General features: G+C 43.3%; 1 pseudogene; it reads left to right on the forward strand.

Moving 5' to 3' along the window:
• The first annotated feature begins 292 nt into the window (after window positions 1-292).
• LOC143639961 (monofunctional C1-tetrahydrofolate synthase, mitochondrial pseudogene) lies at window positions 293-3,226 on the forward strand (annotated as a pseudogene).
• Window positions 3,227-6,835: the final 3,609 nt, after the last annotated feature.

Genomic DNA, 6,835 nt, shown 5'->3' on the forward strand with positions numbered 1-6,835 from the left:
TTATATCCTTTTGAGAAGCTTTTTAGTGTTGTTTGCTTTGCAATTTTTCCTTATATTTTCATACAGTCAAATTATGTAGTGACATTTCATTTGGATTTGAATATGCATTCCCCTAATGGCCAATGATAGGCATATTTTCTTGTGCTTAAGATTTATTTTGGCTTTTCCGCCGCTGGCCCGTTACTGGCCGGCTTGGCTCTCTCTGGCACCCGCCGAGACACCTTCAGGAGGCACTTGCCGCCTAGTCCCGGTGTGGTAGGAGGACCTGCCTCCCGGCTTTCCCTTCTGCATCATGAGCGTGCGCCTTTCGCTCGTCCTGCGCCAGTCCTGCCGCCTGCCGCGGCCGCCCGGCCGGCTGCGCCACCTCCGGGTGCCCATTCGCGCCAGCGGTGGCGGCGGTGGCGGCGGCACCTGCTGGGAGGGTCTGCACGGGCATCAGCGGCAGCAGGATGGCCAGGCCCGGAGCAGCTGCGGCCCCGGCAACCCGGTGCCCCCAGTGCGGGACTCCATCGTCAAAGAAGTCATTCAAAATTCAAAAGAAGTGCTGAATTTATTGCAAGAAAAAAACCCTACCTTTCAGCCGGTTCTGGTTATCATTCAGACAGGAGGTGGCAACTTGATGCAGCAAGTCAACCAGAATTTGGCTGAGGAGGCTGGTCTGAACATCAGTCACATCTGCCTTCCTCCAGACAGCAGCCAGGATGAGATTATAGATGAAATCTTGAAGATTAATGAAGACAACAGAGTACATGGCCTTGCCCTTCAGATCTCTGAGGACTTATTTAGCAACAAAATCCTCAATGCCTTAAAACCAGAGAAAGATGTAGATGGAGTGACTGATATCAACCTAGGGAAGCTGGTACGTGGGGATGCCCATGAATGCTTAGTCTCACCTGTTGCCAGAGCTGTGATTGAACTTCTTGGAAAATCAGGTGGCAGCTTAGATGGAAAGAAGGTCTTGGTGATAGGGGCTCATGGATCTTTGGAAGCTGCACTTCAATGCCTGTTCCAGAGAAAAGGGTCTATGACAATGATCTCCCAGTGGAAGACACCCCAGCTTCAAAGCAAGCTTCAAGAGGCTGACATTTTGGTCTTGGGCTCACCTAAGCCAGAAGAGATTCCACTGTCTTGGATCCAACCAGAAACCACTGTTCTCAACTGCTTCCATGACTTCCTGTCAGGGAAGCTTAGATGTAGTTCTCCAGAGGTGCATGTGAATGGGCTCATTGCAGAAGATGATGTGGGTCTGCTCGCTGCAGCTCTGCGGATTCAGAACATGGTCAGCAGTGGAAGGAGGTGGCTTCACGAGCAGCAGCACCGGAGGAGGAGACTCCACTGCTTGAAGCTGCAGCCACTGTCCCCTGTTCCAAGTGATATTGAGATTTCAAGAGCACAGACTCCAAAAGCCGTGGATGTCCTTGCCAAGGACATAGGATTGCTTGCAGATGAAATTGAGATCTATGGCAAAAGCAAAGCCAAAGTACATTTGTCCCTGCTGGAAAGGCTGAGGGATCAAGCAGATGGAAAATACGTCTTGGTTGCTGGGATCACGCCCACCCCTCTTGGAGAAGGGAAGAGCACAGTCACCATTGGGCTGGTGTAGGCACTGACCACCCACCTGCACGTCAACTCCTTTGCCTGTCTGAGGCAGCCTTCCCAAGGACCGACTTTTGGAGTGAAAGGAGGAGCTGCAGGTGGCGGATATGCACAGGTCATCCCCATGGAGGAGTTCAACCTGCACTTAACTGGGGACATCCACGCCATTACTGCTGCCAATAACTTGCTGGCCGCTGCCATCAACACAAGAATTTTGCATGAAAACACTCAAACCGATAAGGCTCTTTATAACCATCTGGTCCCTTCGGTGAATGGTGTCAGAGAATTTTCAGAAATTCAACTTGCTCCGCTGAAGAAACTGGGGATAAATAAGACTGACCCAGGCACACTGACGGAAGAGGAAGTGAGTAAATTCGCCCGTCTCAACATCGACCCCAGTACAATCACGTGGCAGAGAGTATTGGATACCAATGACCGATTTCTGCGAAAAATAACCATTGGGCAGGCCAGCACTGAGAAGGGATATTCCAGGCAGGCGCAGTTTCACATTGCGGTGGCCAGTGAGATCATGGCAGTGCTGGCCCTGACTGACAGCCTTAAGGACATGAAGGAGCGCCTAGGGAGAATGGTGGTGGCCAGTGACAAAAATGGGCAGCCTGTAACAGCAGACGACTTGGGGGTGACAGGTGCTTTGACAGTTTTGATGAAAGATGCAATGAAAGCAAATCTGATGCAGACCCTGTAAGGGACGCCCGTGTTTGTGCATGCGGGCCCCTTTGCTAACATCGCCCACGGCAACTCTTCAGTGTTAGCTGACAAAATTGCCCTGAAACTGGTTGGTGAAGAAGGATTCGTGGTGACTGAAGCTGGCTTTGGGGCTGATATTGGGATGGAGAAATTCTTCAACATCAAATGCTGAGCTTCTGGCCTGGTGCCCAATGTGGTGGTGCTGGTGGCCACCGTGCGAGCTCTGAAGATGCACGGAGGCGGACCCAGCGTAACTGCTGGTGTCCCTCTAAAGAAAGAATATACAGAGGAGAACATCCAGCTAGTGGCCAACGGCTGCTGTAACCTCCAGAAGCAAATTCAGATCGCTCAGCTCTTTGGGGTGCCTGTCGTGGTGGCACTGAATGTCTTCAAGACCGACACCCACGCAGAGATTGACTTGGTGTGTGAGCTGGCCAAGCGGGCTGGCGCCTTTGATGCGGTCCCCTGCTATCACTGGTCAGTTGGTGGAAAAGGGTCGGTGGACATGGTTCGGGCCGTGAGAGAAGCTGCGAATAAAGGAAGCCATTTCCAGTTCCTGTATGACGTTCAGCTTCCAATAGTGCAAAAGATAAGAACCATTGCCCAGGCCGTGTATGGAGCCAAGGATATCGAACTCTCTCCTGAGGCACAATCCAAAATAGATCGTTACACTCAACAGGGTTTTGGGAATTTGCCCATCTGCATGGCCAAGACCCACCTTTCTCTGTCTCACCAACCTGAAAAGAAAGGCCTGCCGAGGGATTTCATTCTACCTATGAGCGACGTCCGGGCCAGCATAGGTGCTGGGGTTATTTACCCTTTGGTGGGAACGATGAACACGATGCCGGGGCTTCCCACTCGGCCCTGCTTTTATGACATAGACCTGGACACAGAAACAGAGCAAGTGAAAGGTTTGTTCTAACTGAAGGAGACCCTCCCAGGACCACTCCTGGTTTCTCAAACAAGACTCATTGCCTTTTTGCTGCATTTGGAGAAAAAAAGTAAATTTGAAATATGCCTGTTACGCAATGTCGGGGAAATGATGAAATAGGCCAAAGACTTCTCCTCCGTTCATGATGAATTCTGTTTGCAGCAGAGGACCTCCAGCGAGTCTGAAAGAAACAAATTTACTTTCTGCTTCTGCAGAGTTTACATTATTTTCAGCTGCTTAGAGTGTTTATTTTATACTTTTAGTGTTTAGAATGGCAAGAGTGTGAACTGAAAAGGTACATTTTCCACTACAGAGTTTCTTATTTTGTCCCCCCCCCCTTTTTTTTTAAGTGCTGGGATAGAGCCCAGCGTCTCATGCATGCTAGGCAAGTGCTCTGCAACTGAGCTACACCCCCTGTTTTGTCTTTGAGCTAAAAATAAACATATCTAGAAAAATTTAAAAAAAGATTTATTTTGTATAATGGCATTATAACATTTTTTGCCCATTGTTAATTGATTTTTCTTACTATTGAGTTGGAAGAGTTGATTTATTATTCCAGATTTAAGTCCTGTATGAGAAAAATGTATTACAAATATTTTCTCCTAGTATGACTTGCCTTCTTATTTTCTTACCTAGGCCTTCTCAAAGTTGTTTACTTTGATCAATTCCAAGTCACTTTTTTTCTTTTTTTTTTATTTAAGCATTGTGTGTGCTACATTTTTTTGCCTAATTTGAGGTTGTAAAATATTATCATGTAAATTTTTAAGGGTTTACCAGTTTAGCTTTTTTTTTTTTTTTTGCTTAGATCAAGTTATAATTTATGTTGTTTGAGGGTAGGGTGTAATTACAATTAAAGTTTATTTCTTTTCTTTATGGACAGCCACTTATAGCAGGACCATTTGTTTGGGGTTGGGGAGTGAGAGGGACTGCCAATACTTTGTTAAATTATCTTGCTACTTTTGTTGAAATTATTAACTGTAAATATGTGACTCAGTTTCTGGATACTTTATTCTGCTAGATATAAGATTTAGGTATAGGTATAGATATAGATCTAATCTTTACAATAATAACCATGCTTTCTTCATTATTATTGTTCTTTATTAAGTTTTTGTTAAAAAATTAATTTGGTTTCTATGTAAGCAAACTGAAACCCATCTCATTGTGAATACTCAATATAAGCTGTACAAAAATTGTTCTTTACTAGGAACTTTTCACTGAAATAATCCAAGTAAGTTCTCCCCTTAAGAAGATCTCTGGACCCTTGTGGTATAGTGCTGTTTTTGCTCAAACAAATTACTTTGGTCCTCAGTTTATTTTTTGACATTAATCTTTGTTCTTTTTCAAAATACTTTTAGCTTTTAAAATGCTTTGTACTTTCATAAAACTTGTATGGTTTGTTGATTTCATCAATTCAATCTAAGAAATAACAGTAACATAAATAAAAATGAGAAAGGGGCATTGCTTCAGAGTAAGCTCCTGCAATAGACCCCCATAGACCACATTAAAACTCAAAGTGGAGTCACCCATGCTAACATTCCTGTCACCCAAAAAAAAAATTAGCTGTTTTAATGAAATACCCTCAATTTAATCCTTATACAAAATTAGTGACCTCAAGTAACCTGATGTTAATCAATTAGATATTTTTCTATCATATTTTCTCACTACCTCTGTCTCTCAGGAAAATTAGCTTTCAAATGACCAAAATTGTTTTCTGTCCTTGATTTCTGCTTTTTTTTAAGCCCTTCTCTGTCTATAAAACCAACCTCTTCTGCTAAGCTCATTAGAGCACTTATTCTATTTACTACATTTTATGAAGTGAAATATTGCTTGATTCTGTGTCTGAATTTGGCTTTTGGAATTTTTTCTTTTTTTTTCTTTTTGATGCTGAGCACAAAACCCAGGGCCTCTCTCATGCAGGCAAACACTCTACTACCGAGCTTCCTCACCAGCCCTATCGCTCAATTCTAGAATTGAAAATAAAGCCAATTAAACTCTTTAAACCATATTGGTGCATTTTGTCCTTTGACAACAGGGATAGAAAAGTCATTTCATAATATTAAAGGTGCAGGTTCATCCAGTGGACCTAACAGTTCTCAGCTTTAATGCATTTCACAGCAGGGGTGGTTTTGCTATAGAAAGTTTAGGGAGGGAAACAGGAAATGTTGATCTTATAGTTCAGCTAGTTTCAGGTTAGGAAGAGTTCTGATCTTAGTTAACCACTGTGGCAGAACTGGAAATTGGCTGGAGTTAAAAGGAACTGGGTCTCTTTCTGTCATTGTCACAGGTAAACAAGGATGTGGTCTGCAAATCCAGTTGACTTCAGAGGGAGCAGGGACAGTCTTATCTAAGCCATCTGCATGGGGTTGTTCTTCTCAGTAAGCCATTTCCCAAGTGGGTGGGGAGATTTTGCCTTCATTCTTCAAAGGATTAGGCTCCTTTTAAACTGTCATTCTCTTCTGACAGCACTTGGCTCCCAGTGACCTTCAGCACTGTTTGTGCCTATTTGTTCTTGGATTTTTTAATTCCCTTTGAACCATGATCACCATCTTCCTGATTCCTTCATTAATAAATTATAATAACCTTTGACACTTTATATTTCTTTGGAAGCATTGTTCCTAAATTTTAAGAAAATTATGTTTTGACATGCTTTCGATCAAGGTATATTCTATGGGGGAAAAAGATTTCTCTCACATTTCTCCTTTACAGTTGATGAGCTTTTATAAGAGATGGACTAACAAGACAAACCATACACATTTATTTAATGTAAGTTTTATGTGACATAGGAGGCTTCAGAAACAAAGATCCATAGAAACAGGAAAGTCTGTATATCTTTGTATTCAGTTTGGTGAAGTGGATATTTGTAGAGAAATATGATTGGAAGATTAGAAAGTATGATCTAATGATCTTGATCTGAGTAGAACTAAGTAAAGCCTGTTCCGTAAGATTTTTCAATATCATCCCCATATCTTCAGAGATAAGAATGCTCCTTCTGTTACTAAGAGTCCAGCCCAGGGATCAGGCCTGGATCCCCCCTGCTTGGTATCAGCCATCCTCCTGCATAAGAAATAGGCAGATGGAAAATGGAAAAGTTAAATGAAATTTTATGCCATTGAATAAATTGGGGTGATGTAGCTAGGCCTAAGCAGTTATAATTTAAATAAACAAAGTGAGGTGATCTACATATGTAGATTTAGTTGGCCTAAAGAGAAAGCAAAATGGAACAGAAGGCAGGAAATATACATATGCAGATTTAGTTAGCCTCAGCTAGACAACCTGGACAGGATGCAACCTCCATTTTCACCTTTCTGGGCTTCAGGTCAGGCCATTGTGCGGATCCCTTAGCTTTCACTCTAGCCCAAGGAAGTTCTTCCCAATTCAGAAGGGACCCCTATATTCAGTCTGCTTCATTTATCTCCAGGTACAGAAAGGGCACTTCTGGAATGAGAGTCTTATGTCCGATTACAGAGGAAGATCAGATAATTCTTATATAACTTAGTACAGGGGAGGAGCACAGGAGAAGATCAGAAACTTTTTTTATGAGTGGGCAGGGAGCCAGGGATTGAACTCAGGGTATTTATCCATGAGCCACATCCCCAGGCC

Source organism: Callospermophilus lateralis, unplaced genomic scaffold, assembly GCF_048772815.1.
Source record: "Callospermophilus lateralis isolate mCalLat2 unplaced genomic scaffold, mCalLat2.hap1 Scaffold_101, whole genome shotgun sequence".
NCBI lineage: Eukaryota > Metazoa > Chordata > Mammalia > Rodentia > Sciuridae > Callospermophilus > Callospermophilus lateralis.